This window comes from Perognathus longimembris, chromosome 5 (assembly GCF_023159225.1).
Source record: "Perognathus longimembris pacificus isolate PPM17 chromosome 5, ASM2315922v1, whole genome shotgun sequence".
NCBI lineage: Eukaryota > Metazoa > Chordata > Mammalia > Rodentia > Heteromyidae > Perognathus > Perognathus longimembris.
Window position 1 is genome coordinate 35144130 of NC_063165.1, and position 26617 is coordinate 35170746.

Here is a 26617-nt window from a genome sequence, read left to right on the forward strand (position 1 = left end):
ATTGTTATATCACAGTTGTAACTACTTTCAACGTCCCATCTGTATCTGTAGCTTCTATTATTGATGATGTTCTTGTATCACCTTCCTGTGGTTGTACCTACACTATCACTGTAATGTTATCCGAGTATATTGGAAACCGTGTATACTGGTATTGGAACTAGGAAATTGAAAGGGAATACCAAATTTGAGAGACACTGGGTAAAAAAAAGACAAACAACTACAAAAGCAATACTTGCAAAACTGTTTGGTGTAAGTGAACTGAACACCTCCGGGGGAGGGGAAGGGAAAGGGGGGAGGGGGAGGGGGGTATGAGGGACAGGGTAACAAACAGTACAAGAAATGTATCCATTGCCTAACATATGAAACTGTAACCTCTCTGTACATCAGTTTGATAATAAAAATTTGAAAAAAAAAAAACAAAAAAACTTGCCCTTTCAAAATTAATCAGAGCCAGGAGATCCAGAGGAATAGTATCTTACCCACCTAATGTCCACACCTGTCCATTTTCCATCTGGATATATATATATGCCTCTGACAGGTTACTCCCAACCAGGCCACTATCCCTAAACACTTCCTTTCTGCTCCCAATCCAGTTATTCCTCCTTCCTTGTAATGGGCCACAATTGGGTTTATGTTCCAAATGAAACTTTTCTGGCTTATGCCCGGGGTGTGTTCTCCCATGTTGTTCATGTTAACTGGTCCTGTGAACTTGTCATCCTTTTGCTGGACCTTTTCAAAAGTCTCTTTTAACAGGATAACATCCCTCACCGAGGTCATCACCTGGAAACTTGGAGTTCAAGACCTTCCTCTTACTACACTGCTATGCCCAGCGCAGATCTGGACCCTGAAGACCCCAGCCCCAGGGACTCCTTGATGTGCCCAAGCTGCAGGAGGTAGCCAGAGGAGACCATGACACCTATTGGCTCTGATAACCATTTTCGTGGAAATGATGAGGACCTTTACCAATCAAACTGGATGGTACCAGGCCAAATGACGAATCAGGGTTCCCTGACTACTTCACCCCTCTTCAGCAGGAAGTAGTTCCAGAAGAAACAACCCATGCCCATACTCCCAGCCTGGTACCCCTCCTCTGTTATTAATAAAAAACAAAACGGGGAGATGTGGAGTATGCCCGCCCGGATGCCTTGCATTAAGAGGCAATTAGTTGGCCCTGCCTGTTTTCCCAGCCCAGGGGCCGCGTGGCTGTTATGCGCAACCCGGAAACCCAAAAAGGCGGTTCTAGCTGGCTCCGCCTCCCAGTCTTTGGAAAACGTGTGGCCAAGATGGTGCCTGGAGGTGAACCCGGAGGCGGTCCTGTGGGGTGTGACGTAGAATTAAGCCACCTCCTAAGATTGGCCCCTCGGCCCTCTGCTCTTGATGGACAGTTCAGGCGTCCCTTCACAGCCCCTACGTAGGTGCACATACCCCTCCCCTTCTGCCGCTCTCTGACCCATTAAAGAGTGGCTCCCTTCTCCCAATAAAGTGAGTCTTAGCACTGACTTGGCTCCTGGACTGTCTGTCCTCCGACGAAAGGGGGGCTGGGTGTGGGCAGTCTGTCTGCCCTTTCCTTTTCTTGGCACATCAGGTTGGGGCGTGTTTTCCCGTCTCTCCCGCAGGTCAGGAGAGCACGGGAGGCTAAAAACCCCAACAGAAAATCACAGTTTAAAGCTACCCTGGAATATAAGTCACAAGATTCTATCTCAAATTGACCAGAAAAAAGCTGATCTGGAGGTGTGCTTCAAGAAGACCAAATGAGTGCAAAGGCCTGAGTTCAAATCTCTGTACTTAACAGATAGGTGATAGACAGACAGATATCGATTTTCCACTTTTTAAAACGTTTTTCATTCATATAAATATATAATGTTTATATGTGTATACAAATCAATTACAACAGTTCAATTGAAAGATTGTCCAGACATTTAGAGGATAATTTTCTAGGTGTTATTATTATCAATGTGTTCACCATATAGTAATTGCATGAGATATCAGTGAGAAAAACACAATATTGGTACTGACACATGTGTACTTATTAGCATTAGATATTAGCCTGAGTCTATGTTGGCAAGGATTGCATCTGAAGAAAACAGAACAGGTTTTTTATAAATATGGACACAAACTGTCTGTTCTGTTTTTGTTTTGATGTTCTGTTTTGTTTGCTTGTTTATCTTTTTTCAGATACAGAGTCTTGACTTATAATTCTGGAAGACCACAAACCTGTCATCCTCCTGCCTCAGCCTCCTGAGTGCTGTGACAAGAATATGCCAGCACTCCTGTGTTTGCAAATTTCTTTGTTATTGCTATCTTCTTCATTGCTAAGAATTTGTTGGAAGCATTTGTAAGCACAATTAGGTAAATTCTCCCGCCACCTACAAAAATGAACACTCTACATGGAAAGCAGTAACTACCAATCTTGTAAAGCACTCCCATCACATTGTCTTTCTTTTGTTTCTCATATGGAATGTTATTATCACTTAACTATGGATGAGGAAGTGGGAATGAAGCCATACAGCTACTATAATAATTCCACCATAGTTACATTCCAGTACTGATTCAACAAACTCACAAAGAGGTATCTTACTCCCATGTTCACTGTATCATTCATTATTCACATAGCTGAGATATACAAACAACCTAATGTCCAATGGAAGCAAATAGCATAGAATATAATTCAACCATAAAAATGAGGTAATCTAGTTTCTTGTGACAGCATAAATGAACCTGGAGAATATTACATTAAGTGAAATAAGCCAGGCATGAAAAGGCAAACATGATATGATCTGATTTTTATGTAGAATCTGAAAGATTTCTAACAATAGAAGCAAATTGTAAAAAAGCGATTATGAGGAGGATATGAAAAAAAAATTGGAAAATTTTGATGAAAGTTCCAAACTTGTTATAACTATAGAATACTATCTATAGTTAATAATTACTGCATCAATTTCTTAAATTTGATGAGCACAGATTGCTAGTGTCCACACTTCACCTAACCACAGTGATATCTGTGTTAATTGATTTAATTTTGGTAATCATTATGCAATGTATACTTAGGCTAAATGATCAGGTTGTACACATTGAATGTGTCCAACTTTGTCAATATATTTTTTTGAATAAAAAAATCACAAATTGCATTCCATTAAGAACATAAAATATATTTGCTTTAGACCTTAGATTTATTATGGATATGTATATAAATATATATATATGAGACATATAGACACAAATCATGTCCTTTTATTAAGGAGACAATACTAATTAATTCGCAATTGTTGCCAGTCCATTATTTGAACTTATTTTCCAAGACCTTGCCCCTACTGGAAATTCCTTTCTGTTTGTGGAAATACCTTAATATCATCCTTCTAAATCCTTAGTAAATAAAACAGAACCACCATCTTGAACATAGGCAAAGGAAGTCATTTTCTTATACTTAAAGGTGGATTAGTTATTGGTTATATTTTAATGAATTTCAATTAACCTTGAACTGAGGTTAATCTTTTCAAGGATGGAGAAGTTAAAGAACCAAGGCCACCAAGACCAAAAGAAAATCTACACAGCAATGCCCATTTCTCTATTAAGTGCATTTACTTGTGACTCCGGTTTCATTTTACAATGGGACCATTTTCCCCAAGGTAGAAATTAAGCATATCATATCCCCTTAACCACTGGGGGAACTATGAATAATAAATGAGAAGTGTGAAGCACTTAACTGAGTGCTATGTAAGTAATATTTTCAATAGGAAGAAAATATTCCTATGGGAATTGAGTATTATTTCTTTTCAACACCAGATGGTGATTCCCTTATTAGAGAAAAGAATAGCCTGTCTCTCTCTTCATAGATAGATAGATAGATAGATAGATAGATAGAGTGTGCATGTGTGTGTGAAAGAGTAATATTTTGAGTAGAAATCAAGACAGATTCACACTGAAAAGTTCTAGAAAGTGTTAGTTGAAATAATTAAAAATTACGAGACAATCTACATTCAAGTCCATGACATAAATGGTAAAGATGTAACAGTATTAAGCTAGCAGTATGTGAAGGAAAGTTAAGGAGCAACTTTTTTTGTTAACACACAAAAGAGAAATTGTGTCAATCATAACACATAAAAAGAAATTCTTGGCCAGAAAAAAAAATCGCAATTATGATAAATACCTAAAGCATTAAACCAGACAAAGAGCTCAAGAAATTCAAATCTTTGTTCAAGTCACTTTCTAGTTACCAAATATATGATTAATTCAAGGCATTATATTTTTGGAATAAAGACTTTTTTTCAAGGATCTTCTAAAATTTTCTGGGTCAGAGGCCCAAATAACAGTCTATGGGTTGATTCTTAATGTATGTAATTAGTAACTTTTACATGAGACACTTATATCTTGTAGTGTAGTCTATTGGAACAGGGACTGAAATTTCCATCTTTATTCTAAGGACTGAATACTCTACTCCAACCTTTTTTCTACTACATAATTAGTGAAGAATGTCTTTAAAGTAGCCTCCAGGAGGAAAGTAAGGAAAGGACAGAAAGGTTAATGAGATATAAAGTATTATCAATACATGCAGATTTGGAATGTTAAATAAAAGATTCCAAGATACTATTGCCTAGGGGATGTTTAAGGGTGAGACACAGCTGCCAATGACTATACAAATGAGAAGCTGGTTTTGTCTTAGAATCCAAGCTACCAAAGGAACTTTTAGCCTAGTCCTTCCTCACCATGCATATCTACATATGTTGCAATCTGTATCTGTTAATATCATTTGGTAGCAGAAACGTTTTGAGCCCGGAAAGTGAATCAAGTCCCCGGTAAAGCACTGAGGCCCAGAGAACTCAGGCCTGAATATTACCTATAATATCACATAGTTATTACTAAGTTTAACAGTGAAAGATTAAAATATAATGCAATCAGTAATAAGATCTCTGTAGTTGATAAAAACACATAGTATCATAGACTAGACATTTACAAAAAGCATAGCCAAATGAAAATATAGGTAAGACCCACCTGATTTGCATTCTTTTAAACACACAACTGAAAATATCATACTACTTTCTCAGGATTCACCATCTATCCTGCAAAACACTTTTAATGTAATATTTTATGCTATTAACTATGTAGATGTAATACATTTTGTATATTTCTCATGAAAGAAAAAGTGTTTAGAAAATTTGTCTGTCAGCATTGCAAAAGTCCAGGGTTAAAGATGTCCTCACATTATGGCTATATTTAGGTATGGTCCCTTAAATTGTCCATCCATCTTGTATTTCTATCATATTCTTCATATTTATTAAAATAAATTTATTTAGATAACTTGAAATTTTATTTTTAATTAGTTATATAAGGGGATTCAATTCAACTTGTCAGCTTATGAGTACAATGTATCTTGGTTAGGATAAGTGTCATCCCTTCCATCATTCTCCCCCATTTTTCCAACCCCAACTATACCCTTAGTTTACCTGGTTCTATTATCAGATATGTACATTGAATATTGTGACTCTGTTTACTAACCTTCCTTTTCTCCATGTATCTTCTCTCCCTTTTTACTTCCTTACCCCCATCGAAACATGCTTCACCATTCTAGTATTCATTTTATTAAACTGTAATTTAGTTGCTCAAAGAATTTACAGCAAAAGAATCCTCCCTTCAGTTTCCCATAATCAGTTTTTTTATGTGTATAGGCATAGGACCATGTATGTGCTTTTATATATGTTTATAGTTTAAATCTAACTTATATGAGAGAAATGGTGTTCATTGTCTCTCTGAGCCTGACTTACTTTAGCATAAATCATTCTTTGCATACTTGCATTTATTTTAAAACAAAAATAATCCCATGATTATCTTACTTCATGACACTACCAGAATAGCTTACAATAATTATCTGAAAAATCAGTGTAAGACTAACAGGATAATTTATAGATCGCATATTATGATCCTACCACTTGAAAGTCTAGTTAATGTTTTCTCCTGAATGGTTCCATCCATATGTAACAGAACAAAGAACACTGTTACAGGAGAGAGGGAAAAAACCCTGAGAAATAGCAGAAGTAGAAGATAAACTGAAGGAAGGATGAATATAAAACATCTCTATCTCTAATGATTTTACTTGACATGTCATGTTTCTGTATACATAAGAGTTTATAAAAGTACTATTACTTGGATCTGATCCATTTAAAGCATTAAGAACATGCATACGTTCTATAGAATTTTAAACTATTTTTAATCTTCTATAAGTAGAATAAGATCCGTGACTTTCAATAACATTTATAATAGGATGTGGTATTTAAAAATCATTATTACATTTAATTGATGCAGCTCCAGGGTATTCATGGCTTATTTTATTCACTTTTGTTTTTTGTTTGTACACAAGATTTTAGTAAGGCAGATGGTTGCTTTCTTTCTGCCCAACATCACTTACTATTACTTAGGTTAAAAAAAAGAAAAAACCATCTTCTTCTTTCAGATCCACATAACATTGTTTTGAAAGTTGAACTTCATTTGGCCACCTTGTGAATGTTTTCTCACAATCATAAAATATCATCCTTGTCAGTGCAAAGATTGACACATATACAGCAACCAGAGCCACCTCAGGACTTTTAGAGCTGTCAGGAACATGGTATTTTTTCTACTTTCAGTTAAGTTTCTATTACTTAAACACCAATATCTTAGTTATAATACTTTTATAATCAGGTAGTAAGTAGTGAATTAGAGAGAATTGAAGAGATTATAAATAAAACCTAGTATAGTCTATTTTCTTTTCTATTTGTAAGATAGATCATTGAGTGATTACAACAAGGTCAGTATAAACAAAATTCTTTTTTCATTTTAGGAAAATCAGCACCTTGAGCCAAGATGAAGGAATTTTAAAAATTCCTCACCTGAACATCTGTGAAAATGGGTACCTACAAGTTATGATGCCTGGTGGAGACACCAATGTTTCAGACTGACAAAGTGAAAAATCATAATGGACTACCTTTGCTTCAGGTTTTATGAAAGCTGTAAAACAGACTATTCATTTCAGTTTTTTTAAAAAAACAACAACTAATGAACCTGTGAAACTACAAAATCCAAATAGGTAAAACATATAAATGGAGTAACTAAGAACCAGAAAAGAAATGAGCCAAATATACTTACTTCTCTGGCTTCACAGTTAATAATGAAAGAAATCCACGAACATACGTTGTCCAGAATAACAAAACCACAAGAGTTTTTTTTATTCAATTGCAGTTCATAACATGAACTATACACTGGCTTGTTTTTCTAACCAAAATATAACTCATTCACTACTGACAGCTTTAAAACCATTTTTAAAAAATTATTTTTGAAGAAGCAGTCGAATGCTGCCAGCTCAGAAAACTGAATACATGAGCTATGATGGAGCACTTTCACATTCTCAGAACTGATGCTTCAGACATCATTGAGCAGAAGTGAACATGATTAAAAATCCTTCCAGTCACAACATCTTCTTTTGTGACCCAATAATATTTTCAAACATATAGAATACGCTATCAGATTGAAAAAGAAAGAGGGAAAAAAGAATTATTTCCATCTTGAAACCAAACCTAGCCCTGCATTTTGGTATCTCTCCATTTCAATAATATCACTTAAATAGTTGATTAACAAAGACTAGTGTTGCTGAAATAAAAAACTTTCTAAATATCGGGGAAATAATACACTTTTGAGGCTAATGTTCTTGTTAGGAAACTATACCGTTATACATCTTTGACTCCTTTGAAAACAAATTGTACAGTACTGTTGGTCTCTGTCAAAATTTTTCTCATGTTCTAGGCAAGATGAAGAGGAGAGTCAATGACGGGAGGTCATTAAAGTATTACCATTCCCTTCCCAGGACTTAAAGTCAAAGCGACCTATCTCAGCTTAAAACTTGTAGGAGGAAGTGTTACTCAAGAAATGGTGATTTCTAGACTGTTCCCAAGGCAAGAAGGGGGACCTCTGCAAAACTGCCTCTGGCTGTGCTGCCTAGGAGGAGGGTGCAGAAGACTGGAGCAGGAAGCAGGCTCTGTCTTGGCGGCCTGAGCAGGGGAAGCTAAGGGACATAGGCAAGCCTGGGACCCGTGCAGTGCGCAAGGATTGACCGCCTGCGGGGCGGTGGCTGGAGCTTGGGCAAGACCGGGATGGGTGGGTGGGGAGTGCGAGCAGAGCTTTGGCAATCAGAGTTGCCAGGACTCTGCTACTGTTCCTACTGTCCCTGGTGCCCTCCTCGTCCTCCTCGCGCTACCTGCTCCCGGGGATTATGCTCCTGGGCTTGGAGCCCAGCTATGTGCTGCTTTGGTGAGCCTGGTGGCTGCTGTCCACCGTGCTCCCGTCCACCTGGGTCTACCAGAAAGTCCTGCTCCTCTTCTTTGAGAACTATACCAGGGTGCACATAGTGCTATTTGGAGATCTCCAAAAAACAAACAAACAAAAAATAATAAATTGTATTCATCAAATCATCAGTGTTGGGTGGACTGGACTGTGGCTAGTGGATTGGCCGCCAGGTTGAATGCCCACGGTCATGTGCTCTATGTACTGAAAGACACGCTGGAGTGGATGCTGTTCTGCGGGTGTTACTGTTCCAGACGTGGAGGCATCTACGTGAAGCCAAATGCAAAACTTAATGAAAACGAGATGAGACGATAGCCACAGAGCTACGTGAAAGCAGGAACACCAATGTACCTTGTGATTTTTCCAGAGGGAGCAAATTCAATCCAGGAAAAACAAAACTCCTATCTGGTAGTTAGGTATTTTCTGCTCAACGGGTCCTCCAGGTATTCAAACATGTGCTGACACCAAAAGCTTTTGACTGAAGAATTAGTTACCTGGATGCCAACTACAACATTATGGTGGTTTACGAAAGGATTAGTGTAAACTAGAGGCAGCAGCAGCCGAAGGAGCTCCGTACCTGATAGATTTTCTCTGCAAAGAATGTCCAAACATCCATATTCACATTGATCGTATCGACAAAAAAAAGAGATGTTCCAGAAGGACAAGCATTTCTAAGAACATGGCTTCACCAACGTTATGAAATCAAAGACAAGTTGCTTATAGAATTCTATGAGTCACCAGATCCAGCAAGAAAAAAACAAATTTCCGGAGAAAAGTGCCCAAGCTAAGTGTCAAGATTTTACCCCCGTGCTAGTCTTAGGTGGTTTGACTGCTGGCTTGCTCATGATGGAGGCTGGAGGAAACTGTATGTGAACCGTGGATCTATGGCACCTTGGCTGGGCTGCCTGTGGGTGGCCACTAAATCATAGACATCATGGATGATGGTTGGGATGGCAACCCTCTCTGCCAGTGAAGGCTGCACATGACTTCAAATAGTTTCCTGAATTAAATGAGAAGTATAAATAAAGCCTTGATGACTGAACCAGTAAAAGTAAAATAGACTCTGTAACTAAAGCTGATATGAAATTGATATTGGGCAACTATATAGATTTTTCCAGCTTTACCACTAGCGATACTGGGATGTGAAAACTAAGTGAAGTTTATGCTATTCTTTACATTCTCACAAATGAGTATCAACCTCCAAAGATGATTAGGGTTGTGTAGTTTCTTATTGTTGGGTAATTCAGAGGACTTTTTTTTCATAACATTCACTGATACATATCTCACCATATTTGTTACTTTACATTCTTTTCCAACTTGTCAGCTCTAATGTCCCATCATTAAATTGTTCAGAATCTTTGAGCTTTGTGCTTCATTCAACAAGTCAATGACAGAAGTTGTATGTACTTATTGAGCTATGCATAGCAAAGGGCAATGAATGTCACAGAAGCAGCTCTGTGCTTGTTCTTACTACATTGTGTTACTTAGCTGATTTTGCTTCCTGGTTGCATAGTAATGACCTTTCTAATACTGAAATTGCCAATGTGTATACACATTCTACAAAAGAAAAATGTATGAAGTGACAAAATGAAGTTTAAAATGGTTCCTGATTCACTATAGCAGAACTTGAAATTGATTGAAGCTAACACTCGCAGCATCAGTGCAACAAATACTTTGAAGCATAAAGGTTGCCTGTTATTTTCTGTATCAAACTAATCAGTGTGAACCTTGTTGGGGCTTGGACTTCCCAGTTCTAGGTACTGGGAGCCTGCAGGGATTTCAGCATGTGCCTTTGGCTATTTCTCTGGTTTATCAGAATGTTTGATCTGGAAATAATTGCTGTGCTGCCTTGGTAGCTTTCCACTGTGTTCTGATGCTTTTCCTTTGGATGTCCTTCAATGGTGCTGCTCAGGGATTTGCGTAGTACTCAAGTGCACAAATGGAGAGCCAGGGCCGTGGCTCTAAGTGGATCTCCTCTTATCTCCTGTGGCTACTGAAGAGGTATTTGGATTTGGTTGTGAAATTCAGCTTCAAGCTAGTGAAGTACAACCATGGATTTGTCTATTTCCCACTAGTGTTTATGGAGCCACACAGCTAGTTTGTATCACCTGAAAGCAGTGAGTGCTACCTTGCAGGAAAGGAGCCAGGGCCCCCACGCAGTCATGAGACAGTTCCCACCAAAGGAGGCCTTTCTAAAGAGGGATCCACAGCGTTTTTAGTTTAGAATGTACATACCACTGCCTGCTAGTCTTTTATGGTGGTATTTCTATCTACTGCTTAAAGACTTTGATTGCATACTTTGAATATAAGTTGTAGAGTTTGAGAGTGGTGGGTGTGCTCTCCAAATCAAATGTTGACTGGTGGGCTGCATAGATTGCAAGAGATGTTTTAGCAAAATGAAGTACCTTGCAGAAGGTCATTGAGGATGCTAGTTCTTAGGATTACACTGCCCTTCAAACAGAAGGTCTATCAAATATGGGACTTGAAAAAAAATGTAAAATGTTTGAAAAAAATAGAAGCTTCTCCTTAAATTGTGCTGGTTTTGAGTTGAATTAGTTATTCTTTAAAATTAAAAATTATATTCTCACCTATAAACCCTTACATATATCATTGGAGCTATTTTTTGTATTATTATTGTTGATTTACAAGTTAATTATTACTTTGTTGTCTTTATAAGAATGCCGTCAATGATCATGCTTTTGTGTTTTTCAAGCACAGGCATGTTTAGATGAAAAATTTTTTTTAAAGTAAATCTTTACTCTCAAAAAAAAAGAAATTATGACTTTTAAAAAAAATTTTAAGGGGCTGGGGATATGGCCTAGTGGCAAGAGTGCCTGCCTCGGATACACGAGGCCCTAGGTTCGATTCCCCAGCACCACATATACAGAAAACCGCCAGAAGCGGTGCTGTGGCTCAAGCGGCAGAGTGCTAGCCTTGAGCGAGAAGAAGCCAGGGACAGTGCTCAGGCCCTGAGTCCAAGGCCCAGGACTGGCAAAAAAAAAAAAAAAAAAAAAAAAAAAAAAAAAAAAAAAAAAATTTTAAAAGTGTACAATGAAATTTAAGTGGAGCAAGTATTTAAGCTTCTTTTATATTATTTAAAAAATGAGAGGGCTGGGAATGTGGTTTAGTGGTAGAGTGCTTGCCTAGCATGCATGAAGCCCTGATCAGTACCACATAAAATGAAAACGCCAGAAATGGTGCTGTGGCTCAAGAGATAGAATGCTAGCCTTGAGCAAAAAGAAGCTGGGGACAGTGCTCAAGCTCTGATCCCAAGCCCCAGGACTGGTTAAAAAAAATAAATCAAGAAACCTAAATTAACACTTGACATTTACACGTTCTAACTATCTAGAAATGTGTGCAAGACTATATAGGCTTAACGCCACAAGTATCCTGAGATTCTTCCCTAATAGATTCATTCTAGAAACCAGGCACTTAAAATTTTTAATGAGTACCCGAAATAAAGAAACAATGGCATAGAAACAGAGTATATAGTTATACATATGCTTTATTGAGTAAATGAACAAGTCAATGAATTGCTCAATTTTTTTTTAAAAATGGTTAGAACAGTTCTGTTGTTGGCTGCTTTTGTTAAAGACATACCAGATCACACATTGCTGTTTAGATTTAACACTGTCACTCCCTAGCCTAGTAGTCTGTGATTAGGCAGCATCACTTAATGCTATAAGAAAATGCACCTTTGAGTCATCCCTCTACTCCCCCTTGATTGTACATACAATGTCTTTCAGTGTTCTACCCTTGAGGTGATAATACTATGGATAAAATATCTATTTCATAGACAGTAAAACACATAAGAAACGTATTAAAAACTACTGTCTTCCAAAATGCTTGAGTAAAATATCTTTCTCTGAAAATATTGGGAATTCAGGACTTCCAGGAAGATAGAGACATTGACACAGGCAAACTCCCTACTTTTCTCTTGACTAAACAGAGACTTAGGGTTCCAACACACACTTTACCTCAAGAAATTCACATAAATCAAACTATAAGCAGACAGAGAGTCATTCTAATAAAGAATAAATTATACTGTGGGGACAAAAGGACAGAAAGAAGGGAAGATTTCAGAATGAGCAAGCTGATCCCCTCTCAGCACAGGGAGAGTGATAATCCTGAAGAGCCACACTGAGGGGAAATAACCTGGAAGAGGAGCTTGAGACTGCCACACCCAAACACAGAGACACTTCACCAGGGTGCTGCTGGTCAGCTCAGTGCCAATTAAGGGAACTGTTAGTACCCCATCAGCGACCCCTGGGGGACCAGCTCCTTGTAGTGACCCAGAGTAACTGGACCAGATCCCCCACCTGAGAGAGTGGGAACATATTTGAAGAGAGCAAAGAAGCAACCTCCTTTCACACACATTCTGAGGCTACGTGGGAAAGACCTCTGGGACACAGTCCCACCCCTGCACCAATAAACTACAACTCCCAACTCTCCCCAAAATTTCCACCAGCATACAGCAATGTCCCTTGGAGAGACACACACCAGGGAGGTACCTGGGAACAACACTAGGAGCCACCTCCATACAAGAAAGAAGGCTGCATATAGCTCTAGTGCAACAAGAGTCAAATTATGACTCTAAACTGAAGATATAAAGTGGCCCTAACTCAGGCCCTTCCCATAGAAACTGCAGTATGAAACAGATCTGAGGAGAGAGCCTCTCTTTTTCTCCCTCTCTTTCACTCTTTCATTGTTTAGAGAACTCACATCTCCAAGTTGAATGTTCTGGGTCTAGTGATGCACAGTATATGATCTGTTCATTGTTATATATACACATATAATATCCTACTCTTTTTATGGCCTTTCTCTGTTCAAAAGTAGAGGTGTAATTAGATAAGAGACAGCAATTCCCTTGGGCTTTTCAGAATAGTCAGCATTAGAGCTTAACTCAATTTTTCTTTACTTGTCTTCATCCTTCAATATAGAATGCAAGGTTATTTGTGTTATTTAGTTTTGTTTTTCTTCTGTTCATTTACATCTTCGGTCCCAATTCATTCCCCATTCTCTCCTCCTTCATTTGTCTTCTAACTCCCCTATAAGCTTGAACCCTTCTCACATATATATATATATATATATACATATATATATATCCTTCTCATATATATATATATCCCTGAAAACTACCTCTCCCCATCCTAATCTTACCTAAACCTCAATACTTTCATCTGATAGTCAAATGTTAACAGTATATTTCCACAGCACAACTGAACTCTTCATCTCCATTCAATGGTCTCTACAAGCCCTGAACCCAGATAGGTAAATCTCAACAAACTTACCATTTAGTCAACCAAGAAAACTTAGATGATCACAGATTCCCAAAAGATAAAACCAAAAGGGTCCTCAAATGGACAGGACACTTCACAGAAATGCTAGAAATATGCAAATAGGAAAACAGACAAGAGAGTAGACAATCAGGGACCTAGAAGGCATTTCAGAAGATCACTAAAAACATTGCTGATAAGTTTATTTAATGGAAAGTTTGAAAACATATACAAGACAATTCATGAACAAGATGAGACTACACAAAGAATCTTGGAATAATTCATGGAGACCATGAACAAAAAGTAAAATGAAATGCAAGAGATGGCAAAGGAATCCAATGTAAAAGCAGCCATCCAGTTAAAGGAGATTAAGGAAAATATAAATCCTAAAACAGAACTTCAAAAAAGAGGTAGAAGCTCTCAGAAATGTCCAAACTGAAAACAGAAAAACAGTAAAATAGAAAGTCTCTGTGGCAGAAAAGACAATGTGGAAGACAGAGTCTTGGAGCTGGAAAACAGCATATAAAATTGAATAAGAGGAGGTAATTAGAACAAATCCAGGAAACACAAAAAGAGCTTGCAGGAACTTCAGGACTCAGTTCAAAGACCAAATTTGAGGCTAATAGTTACCAAGGCAGAACAAGAGACATCTGAGGAGATAGGAAACATTTTACACAACCCTAGCAGGGACTTTTCCAAATAGATTAAAGACCCATTCACATATAAGAAGCCTTTAGGAAACCTAACAGATCAGACCAGGAAAGAACATCCTGCCACTACATTATAATCTGCACAGATCAACAGAGAAAAAGCTAAAAGATCCTTAAAGCTACCCGAGATAATTCATTACTAATGAAGGAAAACCAGTACAAATAACTACAGATTTCTCAGTCGAGACCATGAAAGCATAAAGAGCCTGGCATGATATATTCTAAACTATAAAATCAAACAATTGCCACCCCAGTATACTACACACAGCAAAACTCTCCTTTATAACTGAAGGACAAATTAAAACATTCGATAACAAAGAAAAATTGAAACAATTTATATCCACTGAACCAGCTCTCCAAAGGATACTTAAAAATGTCTTTCATACAGAATATCAACAAGAATATGATCCTGGCAGAGGAAATGTTCCTTACTAAAGAACCAGATAAGCATAGTAAGAATAGAGGAGGCCCAGCGCCTAAGAAGGTAGATAACATAGGAAGCATTACCAGACATCTGTCAGTGCTAACCCTCAATATCCATGGACTTAACTCTCCAATTAAATAACATAGAGTGACTATGCAAAAAGCAAGCAAGACTTGTGCATCTGTTGTTTACAAGAGACACATACTGCTGTCAACAACAGACACATTCTCAAAGAGAAAGGTTGGAATAAAATCTTTGAAGCAACTGTCCCCATTAAACAGGCTGGACTAACTAACAATCCCAATATAAGACAAAATAGACTTCATATCAAAATTAGTAAAGAGACACAAAAAGGGTCATTGCATGCTAATAAAGGAAATTCTACTACAGGACATTATGACAGTTCTTAATATCTGTGCACCAAATGCTGGGCCTCTATTTTGAATACTATAATTTTTTTAAAAAGAATTGAAACAAATTTAAGGCAATGGAAAAACCTCCCATGCACCTGGATGAGAAGAATTAACATTGTAGAAATGTCAATACTGCCCACAGCAATATACAAATCCAATACAATACCCATCAAAATCCCAACAACTTTCTTCAAAGAAATAGAGAAATCAATCCAAAAATTCATAAGGAATAATAAAACATGCAGAATAACAAAAACAATCCTTAGCAGGAAGAATAATGCTGGAGGAATATCAATAACAAACTTCAAGCTTTATTACGAAGCCATAGAAATGAAACACCTTGGTACTGGCAGAACAGGGCTAAGGAGTGGCAGAACAGAATAGAAGACACAGAAATAAGCCTACAAACATATAGCTACCTAATATTTGATAAGGGAGTCAAAAACACAGTTTGGAAGAAAGACAGCCTCTTCAACAAATAGTGCTGGCAAAATTGGTTATGTACAGAAAATTGAGATAGATACTCATATATCACCTTGGACCAGAATCAATTCTAAATGAATCACAGACTTCAATGTAAGGCCAGATGCCATGGAAACATTACAAGAGGTGGTAGAGGTAACATTAATTCTTCTAGAAACCAGTTACAAGTTCCTAAGTAAAGATCCAAAACCACAACAAATCAAAGAAAGACCGGATAAATGGGATTGAATCCAATTGAAGAGTTTTTACATAGCAAGGTACACAGCGTGCAAGATAAATAGAAAGCCCACAGAATGGGAGAAGATCTTTACTAGCTATCTATAAGATAAGGGCCTAAAATATACTTAGAGTTCAAAAAATTAAACCCCCTCAAAAAAGTAACAACCCAATCCATAAATGAACTTGAAGAGAGACTTCTCAGAGGAAGAAGTTAGAATGGCCAATATACACATGAAGAAATGTTCTACATCTATGGCCATGAAAGTACTGCAAATCAAAACAACATTGAGATTACACCTCACCCCAGTTAGTATGGCCATTGTAGAAAACTAACAGCAACAAATGCTGGTGAACATGCAGCCCAAAGGGAACTTGATTAAAATATTGGTGGAAAAGTAAGCTTGTTCAGTCACTCTGGAAAATGGTAAGGAATTTCTTTCAAAGAATAAACATAGAGCTACTTACCCTGTGACGCAGCAATCCCACTCCTGGGCATTTGTCCAAAAGAACACAAACAATGCCACATGAATGCTACCAGCACTATCATGTTCATTGCAGCATTGTTTACCATAGGCAAGACACGTAATCAACCCGGATGCCCCTCAGTAGACAAATAGATTAAGAAAATGTGGACTAGGGGCTGAGAATGTGGCTTAGCAGTAGAGTGCTTGCTTTGCATGCATGAAGCCCTAGGTTCGATTCCTCAGCACCACATATATAGAAAATGGCCAGAAGTGGTGCTCAAGTGGCAGTGTGCTAGCCTTGAGCAAAAAGAAGCCAGAACAGTGCTCAGGCCCTGAGTTCAAGGCCCAGGACTGGCAAAAATAAATAAATAAATAAATAAAATAAAGAAAAGGAAAGAAAATGTGGACAATACATGCAATGGAATTCTACCCATCCATGAGAAAGAATGATATTGTACCATTTGAAAGGAGACATAAAAACTTGGGAAAAATTATACTAAGCAAAGTAATCCAGAGCCAAAGAAGCAAAGGTTACAGGGTTTCTCTCATTCCTGGTAACTAGAATGTGCCTATAAATCTGCAAGTAAACATACTGAATGATTAATATCTATTAACATACATACATATATACATATATATGTATACATATGTATTCACTGAGGCCAAAGGAGCATATGTATAGGAATGGTTGATGAAGACTCAATAGCTATGTATATATGATCATATAATATAATATTTCATGAAATGAACTATAAGGAAAGGAAATAAGAGAGATTTTTTAGTTGCTGTTGTTACTGTTTTTTTATTTTATTTTCCTTTTTTTGTTAGTTTGTAATTGGAGGGACACAGAAAAGGTGGAACAAATGGTGAACAAATATAACAGTGGCACTCACTAGACACTATATGGAAAATGAACAGTATATCTTGTGAATGAGAATGGGAGGGAAAAACTGGTAGAGAACAGGGGAAGAGGAGATATTGTTTGAAAAGAACTGCACTGATTCAAAAAAAATTACTTGATTCATGTAACCATAACCTCTCTCTATATCAACTCTACAATAACAATGAAATAAAGATAAAGACAAAAAATAAATAATAAAAATATTGTGATTTAATAACTTTAAAAATTAAAGAAATTGTATTATAAATGGTGGGGAAAGTTTTCAAAGAAAGAAAATTATCGTTCCTTTTAAATTCTTGGAAATGACCAGGAAAATAAATAAATATATTATGACAAATATAAAAAACATGATTCATATTCACATGGGAAATATTCAGTAAGTATTTGCTGAAGTTAGAAAATAAAGTAACAATTTTTTCAAAACAAGAATTCCTAGATATAATACAAATTACCTCCTTAAGCAACAATATTGCTTAGATGCCTTTATTACCTTCTTAGATATGTAAAATATTTTATTTTATTTCTTGGTCACCAAATATGATCTCATAGCTTATAGTATCATACACATAGCAAGTCAACAAAATATTATTTGAACAGCTATTTACATTTATCTTACCTTTCCTTTGGGAACTTGTGATAATTCTTTTTTGTCTTTCCTGTCAACTGAATAGATTGTACAAGAGATGCACAATGTTATGAAACATGTTTAGGCCCTCAGGATTGCATCCATTTCAAAATGTTAAAAGATAATACAAGGTATCCAACTGCAAATCAATGCCTGTATAACTTGTGTCTGTAGTTACTGAATGTCCATAAATAAATAGGTATGTGTGTAAAAATAGTACCTCTTTCTCTCTCTTCCTCTTTTGCTCATTATGTTTTATTAGAATAAATATCACTATAATTTTAGAATTTTGAACATAATCCAGAAGAATTATATAAAGTATAACAGTGTTTCTTACAGACTAAGTGAAATACAATTTATTTATCTTCATTTATATGCTTTCTAGATTTATCAATGAAATCCCTCCGCTATAACTGGGGAAAGGACATAATGTTTAAGCTCCCAAACCAAAGCTTTAAAATATTCTCATAATATGGAATATTATGTATAAATGACTGGAGTACCCCTCTTTTTATGAAAATTATGTCTGTTGCATTTTAAAATAAAACAAGGAGGGAGGAAGAAAAGAGACAGAAAGAAAAGAGAGAGAAAAGGATAGAGAGGGAGGGAGAGAGAGAAAAAAGAACGAAAAAAGACAGGGAGGAAAAGAGGAAGGGAAGGAGGAAGGAAGGAAGGAAAAGAAGGAAGGAAGAAAGGAAGGAAGGAAGGGAGGGAGGGAGGGAGGGAGGGAGGGAGGGAGGGAGGAAGGAAAGAAGGAAGGAAGGAAGGAAGGAGGGAGGGAGGGAGGGAGGGAGGGAGGGAGGGAGGGAGGGAGGGAGGGAGGGAGGGAAGGAGGGAGGGAGGAAGGAAAGAAGGAAGGAAGGAAGGAAGGAGGGAGGGAGGGAGGGAGGGAGGGAGGGAGGGAGGGAGGGAGGGAGGGGGAGGAAGGAAGGAAGGAAGGAAGGAAGGAAGGAAGGAAGGAAGGAAGGAAGGAAGGAAGGAAGGAAGGAAGGAAGGAAGGAAGGAAGGAAGGAAGGAAGGAAGGAAGGAAGGAAGGAAGGAAGGGAGGGAGGGAGGGAAATTCAAAGCTTTGTGATCCAAATTCAAGAAAATATTTAAAAAATCACTCATTCTAATTAATTTTATAAATCTTCACCTATTGTTTTCACATGGGCTTTAGTTCATGCCATGTGGAAATCCTTTTACATAAGGAAACACTGTGGGCCTCACTGTCATCTCCTACCCTTTATTAAAGTAAAATATCTAGAAACCAACAACCACAGGCCCTAAAAATCAAACAAAACATACTGAAAGATTTTGTTTTCAACTATGAAATGAATAGCAGTTCTCCATAAGCTAGCCATAAAATGTTTTTTGGGGAACAAAACCATTTATGATACTCTTTAAATTTCTCTTTTAAACTTCTTAAAAATAATTTCATATGGCAAAATTGTCTGTTTTGGCATAACAGTTTTGTAAATTTTGAAAACATTTATCATAAGTATATAGCAATTACTATGATGGAAACCAATTGTTGTATAGCAATTATGACTTAAAAAACAACTCACCCGCTAGGCTTCTCAAAATATTCTTATGCTATCCTTTTGTGTTCAGACTACTCCTAAATGTCTAATTTCTGGTTAGAATTAATCTATTATACTTTCTTGTAGCCTGTCCAAACTCCTAATATCATACAAAGATATGAGGTTACTCTGCAGCTTTTATTGTCTGGCTTCTTTCATGGTGAGTGGCACAGTGAAGATTTGGAGATTGTTCCTTTTTATTGACATATGGTATTCCATTCTGTAAAGGCACCTATTTTCCCCTTCACTCACCATTTCTAGGCTTTGGCATAAATACTACATTGCTGCTACAAACATTCTTGTACTGGTTTTTGTATGGGTGCATACCGTTTCTCTGGTTAATTACCCAGAAATAAGACTATTAAGTCAGATGAAAGGGATTGGTTTCCTGTAATATGCAACTGTCAGTGTTTTCTAGAGTGCTTTTGCAATTATTCAAGTTCACAAGTGATGTAGGGAGTCCATGTTTCTCTATTTTCTCCTAAGAACTTTCAGGTCGGCTGTGCTAGGCAATAAGAGAGCTGGGTGTGTGTTCTCATTCTCATGTCTTTTTTTGTTCTTTTTTTTATTTTTTTCTTCCTGGCCCTGGGGCTTAAACTCCGTCCCTGAGTCTATTTGTACTCAATTCTATTGCTCTGCCAATTATGCCACAGCCATTCTGGCTTTTTTTCTTTGAGTGTTTTATTGGAGGTAACTGTCTCACGGACTTTTCTGTCCAAGTTGGCTTCAAACTGGGATCCTCAGATCTCAGCCTCCCGAGTTGATAGGATTACAGCCGGGAGTAACTGCTGCCCAGCTTTGTGAACCTCTGTTTCTCCTGAAGTGAAGTAGTTCTTCACTTTTTTTTTTTTTGTCAAGCTGATAATCATATTGAGTTTCTAGGTGTTTCATATATACATACATACATACACACATACATATACTTAATACAAATCCTCATATAACATGGGATTTGCAAATGAATCCTTCAAAGTTTCCATCTTCTCCATCTTTTTTTGTTGTTATTGTCAGTTGTGGAGCTTGAGCTCTGGGCCTTGGCACTGTCCCTGAGCTCCTTTGCTCAAAGCTAGAACTTCAAGCCACAGCGGCACTTCTGGTTTTCTGGTGGTTAGTTGGAGATAAGATTCCCACAAATTTTCCTACCCAGGCTGACTTATAACCATGATCTTCAGCCTCCTGAGTAGCTAGACTTACAGGTGTGAGCCACCAGAGCCTGGCTGCTTCTCTATCTTGAGTATATTCTTTGTCTAGATGCCCTTAGAGAGATTTGAGGATTGAGATAGGAGGACTTGAGACATATGAGTGACCTGACACACTCTTGCTGGCTTTAAAGGTAAAGAACCTTGAAACATAAGGGTTTCCCTCACCTGCCTATGTTTCATTCAACTGGAGCTCATTCTCTGAATGCAAATTTTGAGTGAATAATGTTAGCTGCCTAAAATCTATGTGAACAGATATAGGGAAGGTAAGCAGAAAAGAAAGAGACTTCCCACTCTTTGTCATTTTAGGGATTTTAATTTCCATCCTAATCTGACTGCTATTGTTAAATTCTCAGAGATGTTAGTTAATTTGCATATGATGTCCAAGAACTTTACCTGTTTCAGAGGGAGAAATTGGGCAGCGTGTGTTTTTCCTCCTCTGCTGAAATTAGAAATTACTATTTTTAAGGTGGTATTCATGTGGCATATTTTTTTCTCCTATTCCATTATTCTAATTTCACTCCTTTTTCATTATTCTTTCCCAGATTATCAGTTGTGGTTTTTGTAGATTCTGTCATTACCTTCTGAATCGTGTTTTTGCACATGAATCTATCAACACATCACAATGTTATTTCCTCATGTAATAATGAATACCTACTAAAATAGATATACCTTCTTTGTATTCTAAATTTGTTTGGAAGTAGCTAAATTATCAAAACTTAAACAGTCTAAGCAGGCATTGGTAATTCATAACTGCAATCCCAGCTAATCATGAGACTAATGTTTGAGGATTATAGTTCAAAGCTAGTCTAAGCAGACAAATCCACAAGACTCTGACACACACACACCCCGCCCCCCATCAATCAACAAAAAGCTAGAAGGGGAGGTGTGGCTCAAGTAGTAGAGTGCCAGCCTTAAGAGAAAAGGTTGAGTGAGAGTATGAAGCACTGAGCTCAAATCTCAGTACTGGGCCCTAAGACAAAAGCAATAACAAATATTAAACAACTTTTTTTAACTGTAAAATTTCTCAGGACCTTTAATATGCTCATCTTCATTCTAACTAGTCAATGGGACAAACTGTCTACTATATTTACCAAATATAATTTCTAAATCTATTTCACCATATAAAGCTGTAATTCCTTATGACACAATATATGAAATATTCTAACCATAAGTATGGACTTATCATATCTTGGTTACCACACTTCGCTCTTTCTGCTACTTACGACCTGCATTTCTGAGACCTCTGCAGGATATACCTTTTGTGGATTTAAATAGCTATTTTTGAACTTTCCTAAATAACTTGGCTTTTAATAACATAAAATTTTTTGTCATCTAACATTTTCAAGTATTCTAAAGACAATTTCTAAAAAGAATGCATAGTTCTTAATTTTAAACATAGCCTGTGAATGTGGTAGCTATATCACACAGAGATAGGTACATTTACAAATCTTAATACAAAAGAATATTAATTAAAATTAAAGGTGCAAAGAGTGGACTACAATGTCATTTTTTTTACCATTTTTAATGATGTAATAGAAAGATTATGTGATTGGTATAAAATTCGTAATACATGAGAAAAATCTTTAACCCCAATGATAATTGCAGATATATAGTAATAAATAATACAATAATGTGTAAAGAGCTCTAAAAATCAAATACTATTGTAAGAGTCATACTCTAAATGTGTGGTGATTTCCATAATATCTTTCCTCCTTTTCCTGAGAGCTTTTGATACAAGCTTTGGAATTTCTCTAATTCCAAAGATGAGATGAATATGTGAAGATTAGCTAGTGCCATATCTCTGGGCACTGTGATAACTCTTTTTTTTTTTTTTTTTTTTGCCAGTCCTGGTGCTTGGAATCAGGGCCTGAGCACTGTCCCTGGCTTCTTTTTGCTCAAGGCTAGCACTCTACCACTTGAGCCACAGCACCTCTTCTGGCCTTTTCTATATATGTGGTGCTGAGGAATTGAACCCAGGGCTTCATGTATATGAATGCGGCAAGCACTCTTGCCACTAGGCCATATTCCCAGCCCGAGTGATAACTCTTGTCCTTAAGATATCTCCATCATGTGGGGAATTCTATGTTGAGGGTTTCTCTGGGACATGAAGCAGACCCAGAGAACAAATGTAGACAATTTTCCTTTTTGAATGGACAAAAATTATAAAGGAAAGTAAAACTCAGGGGAAAAACACAGAGTTACATGAAAAATCTTGATCAAATTACGCCTAAATCTTATAAAATTCTCTTACTGTTTTTCTTCAGTGAATCAAATTATATTCATTACAGATGGAAAATAATCAGCTATCTTAAAATTTGTTGGCTTAAAGTAATAATAAGCGCTTATTTTCTCTTAGATTTCCTGTAAGCCAAAAATTCAGACAGACAGGATATGTTATCTTGGCTTCATAATGACAAAGCCTAGGAAGCACTTGAAGCCTTGGAAGCTATAGGGTAGGATCATTTGAAGTTCATTCACATAAGAATTTGGAGGTTGACTGATTGTTTGCTAGGGAATTAACCTGGGCTATCAGTTGAAACACTTATATACCTGATCGTCCCATGTAAGATTAAAATAGACTTTCCAGAATAAAGGCCAGGGTAAGAAAGACAGAGTCAGAGACAGACAAACAGACACATACTGGGAGAATATTACGCAAATTTAGCTACATTTTAGTGAGAGGGAGCAAAAATTCCACCTTCCTATAGATCTGTGTTAATGTACCATAATAGGAAGGGTGTTTAATGGAAAGTGTTCATTTATGGCATAATTTTGGAAAACTAAGATACACCACAGCATCCGTTGTTATATATTTATTATGTAAGGTAGTTTATTTGTTAATTACAACTAACGTAGACAATTTGCATCACACTGACACATACTATTTCCTTTAATGAAAAGAACATCTATAGGAAAGATGTGCTTTTAATATTACATAAGTCAGTGCTTCAGAGAAATAGCCTAATAAGATTAAAATGTATATGAATATAATAAAGGATGGATGGGTTGGCATGCAGAGATAGAGAGATGGATACAGGTATATAGAGAGAGAAATAGAGAGAGATACATAGACACATGGCTTTGAGCTTTAGCAAAGGAGATGAATTTCAGATAGGATTTCTGAATTGCTTCAGTATCAGAAGCAGACTGTGTTTTTCTCTGGGAATCATAGCTTTATCTATTTTTGTTACTCTTGTTATTTTTCTTAAGGCCTTCAACTTATTATATAAGATATAACCACAATGTCAAGAGCCAGCTACTTTATCCGAAGATGCTGATCACATCTACAAAATACTTTCGTGCATCATCTAAACTAGGAGTTTATCAGAGAACATAAACCAATTGACTCAACAGAATTTAACCCTGAGAGAGTACCTTTTGTAAGTGGGGTACCCAGACATGTGTAAATTGTGCTTACCCCCTACTCTCACCTCTTCCTTCATTCCTCAGACCCAAGAATCAGACTATCTGCCAATGCTTCATAGTCCTAAGGTGCTTTACTATACCTCTTTGTTTCTTTAATTTTTCCCAATATGTAAGTGATGGCTTCATTAAACTTACTTGGGCCATCAGTTTCTGACAGGAACTTTATTTTATTTTATTTTTTTTGTTTTTTAATTTTAATTTTTTATTTTTATTTTTAATGTACGTTTTTTAATTTTATTTTTTGTTTATTTAATTAAATTTTATTTTATTTGACGTACTGAGGGGTTACAGTTACATACCTAAGGTAATGAGTACATTTCTTCTCCAACATTGTTACCCACTCCCCTCCCTCATTTTTCTCCCACTTCCCCTCCATCCAAGACTCGTGCTCCTTCCCCCATACGTGGTAAAGTTCATTTCCAACATATTGTCTTGTAAGTATCACTGTTCCAGAATTTTATCTGCTCTGTTTTAAGGAGGCTTATCTTCATAATTAAACAAGCAGAACCGGGGCTGGGGATATAGCCTAGTGGCAAGAGTGCCTGCCTCGGTATACCCGAGGCCATAGGTTCGATTCCCCAGCACCACATATACAGAAAACGGCCAGAAGCGGCGCTGTGGCTCAAGTGGAAGAGTGCTAGCCTTGAGCGGGAAGAAGCCAGGGACAGTGCTTAGGCCCTGAGTCCAAGGCCCAGGACTGGCCAAAAAAAAACAAGCAGAACCCTCTTATCCTTAGACGTATCACTAAAGCTTTCATGCTTGTATGAACAAAATTAGTTTCAGCCACAATATGATAGAATCTGATTGTCATCTACAAAAGATGAAAAAAAAAATGGATACAGGTATCACTATTCCAAGGCTTAAGGGAGCTCTCTACTCCTCACAAATTAGACATGACTTTAAAGACCAGAAAGCAAACCAAAGTGCTACAATTAAAAATGAAAGAAGTTCAAGTGGAAGGGAAATTTAGGTTATCTTTTACTAACAAAAAATTAAAGTTAGGAAGACTTTGACTGTATTTAAAGATCACCACATCTGCAGGATGTGAAAATTTTTAGACTCTATGTTTTCTCCCATTACTAATAATTAGTATATATTTAAGATAGTCCTAGAAGATGATCACAGTAGCTCAATAGCTATGTACATATGATCACATAAGATGATGCTAAGCAAAATGAACTCTAAGGTATGGAAACAAGTGGTTTATCATTATTATTATTTTTAATGTACTGTGTGAAATTATTTCTGTTTTCTTTTGTTTATCTTCTCTATAGTTTAGCCCCTGATGTCACTGTACTTGATTTTGGTACCCTGGGTATTATGTATATGTTTGTCTGAATTAGAGAAGGGAAGGGGAACATCAAAATGGTGAGACAAAGAATAAAAGGTGAACCAGTGCAACTGCAATACTTACAAGACAGTATGTTGTAAACTAACTGTACAACTTGGGGTGAGAGAGTTGGGGAGGAGGGAAGGTGGCAGAAAAATGAGGGAGGAAGTAACAAATTTGGCAAGAAATGTACTTATTCAATTATGTATGTAACTGTAACCCCTCTGTACATCATCTTGACAATAAAAATGAAACACACACAATTTTAAAATAAGCAGCAAAATAAATGAATAGGATGTGTGTCTAGAGAGTGTTTTGCTAAGAATTTAAGACTAATTTTGGTAAGACTTCAGAGACTATTATTCCACAGAAACTGAATTCCATCCAGGACTGTAACCTAACATCCTAAGAACACTGGCGGTGGAGCATTCTCACTGGGATGCAGCTCGCCATGTGGGATCTCATATGCCATCGCCTCCTTGGCAACTATTCACATAGTCCTCTCAACACAGGGGCCCTGGAGATTCTAAACAAATGGTCTCTCTGAAAATATGCTAAATAACTTAAATAATGCATCTCCTTTTTGAACAAGGGAGTACCTTGATCTTAGTGAGTGCCCAACTTTGCCCTACCTCCCACCCAAAGCTAAAACAGCAGGGAAAACCTGTGGGCTCTCATTAACTGTATCTAATTATAGATAACCATGCATCCAAAGCTCCAGACAGGAACTATCCTGTCTGTGACCAAGTATTTCTGACATATCCAGGAAAGAAAAAAACAAAAAGCAGCTAGTATAAATACTCCTCCTTCAGATAATCAGAAGGGAGATAAAATTTGTTATTTATTTATCTTTTCCGTTAAATATTTAGAACTTTGCAGAAGCTACACACAACACATGGGATGTAGCAGACATGGATGTTGTTAACTTCTATCAATATGTGGCAAAATAGCCACCTATTAGTTCTTTACAGAGTTGGCAATGCTGAGAACTAGAACATATATGCATGATGGAATACATTTGATTTTTAAGTGATAATTTAAAAAACAACTGTCTGTCCTATGCACTGGATTTTATTTGGGAAAACAAAAACATCCAGGGTTAACACATTATATTTCTCCAGCTTATTTCATGTTGATTTAATGGATTATCAACATGAAAATGTGAAGATTTCACCTATGCTAACTTTTACTACTCAGATACAGTACCTGTAATGAGAAGTATAAAGCACAGAAAAAGGTCCAGTCTAAGCCTTTCTTCCTTTTGGTATTCTCTTA

At 37.0% G+C, this 26617-nt stretch overlaps 1 long non-coding RNA gene and 1 pseudogene across 1 annotated transcript; both read left to right on the forward strand.

Annotated features, from left to right (window-relative positions):
* The first annotated feature begins 1208 nt into the window (after positions 1–1208).
* On the forward strand, positions 1209–9236 carry LOC125351062 (annotated as a pseudogene).
* A 1662-nt stretch (positions 9237–10898) lies between these two features.
* LOC125351281 lies at positions 10899–25115 on the forward strand. Its single transcript, XR_007210923.1, has 3 exons — positions 10899–10973; positions 18890–18893; positions 25103–25115. It is a non-coding gene; the product is annotated as an uncharacterized LOC125351281 (long non-coding RNA).
* The last annotated feature ends 1502 nt before the right edge of the window (positions 25116–26617 follow it).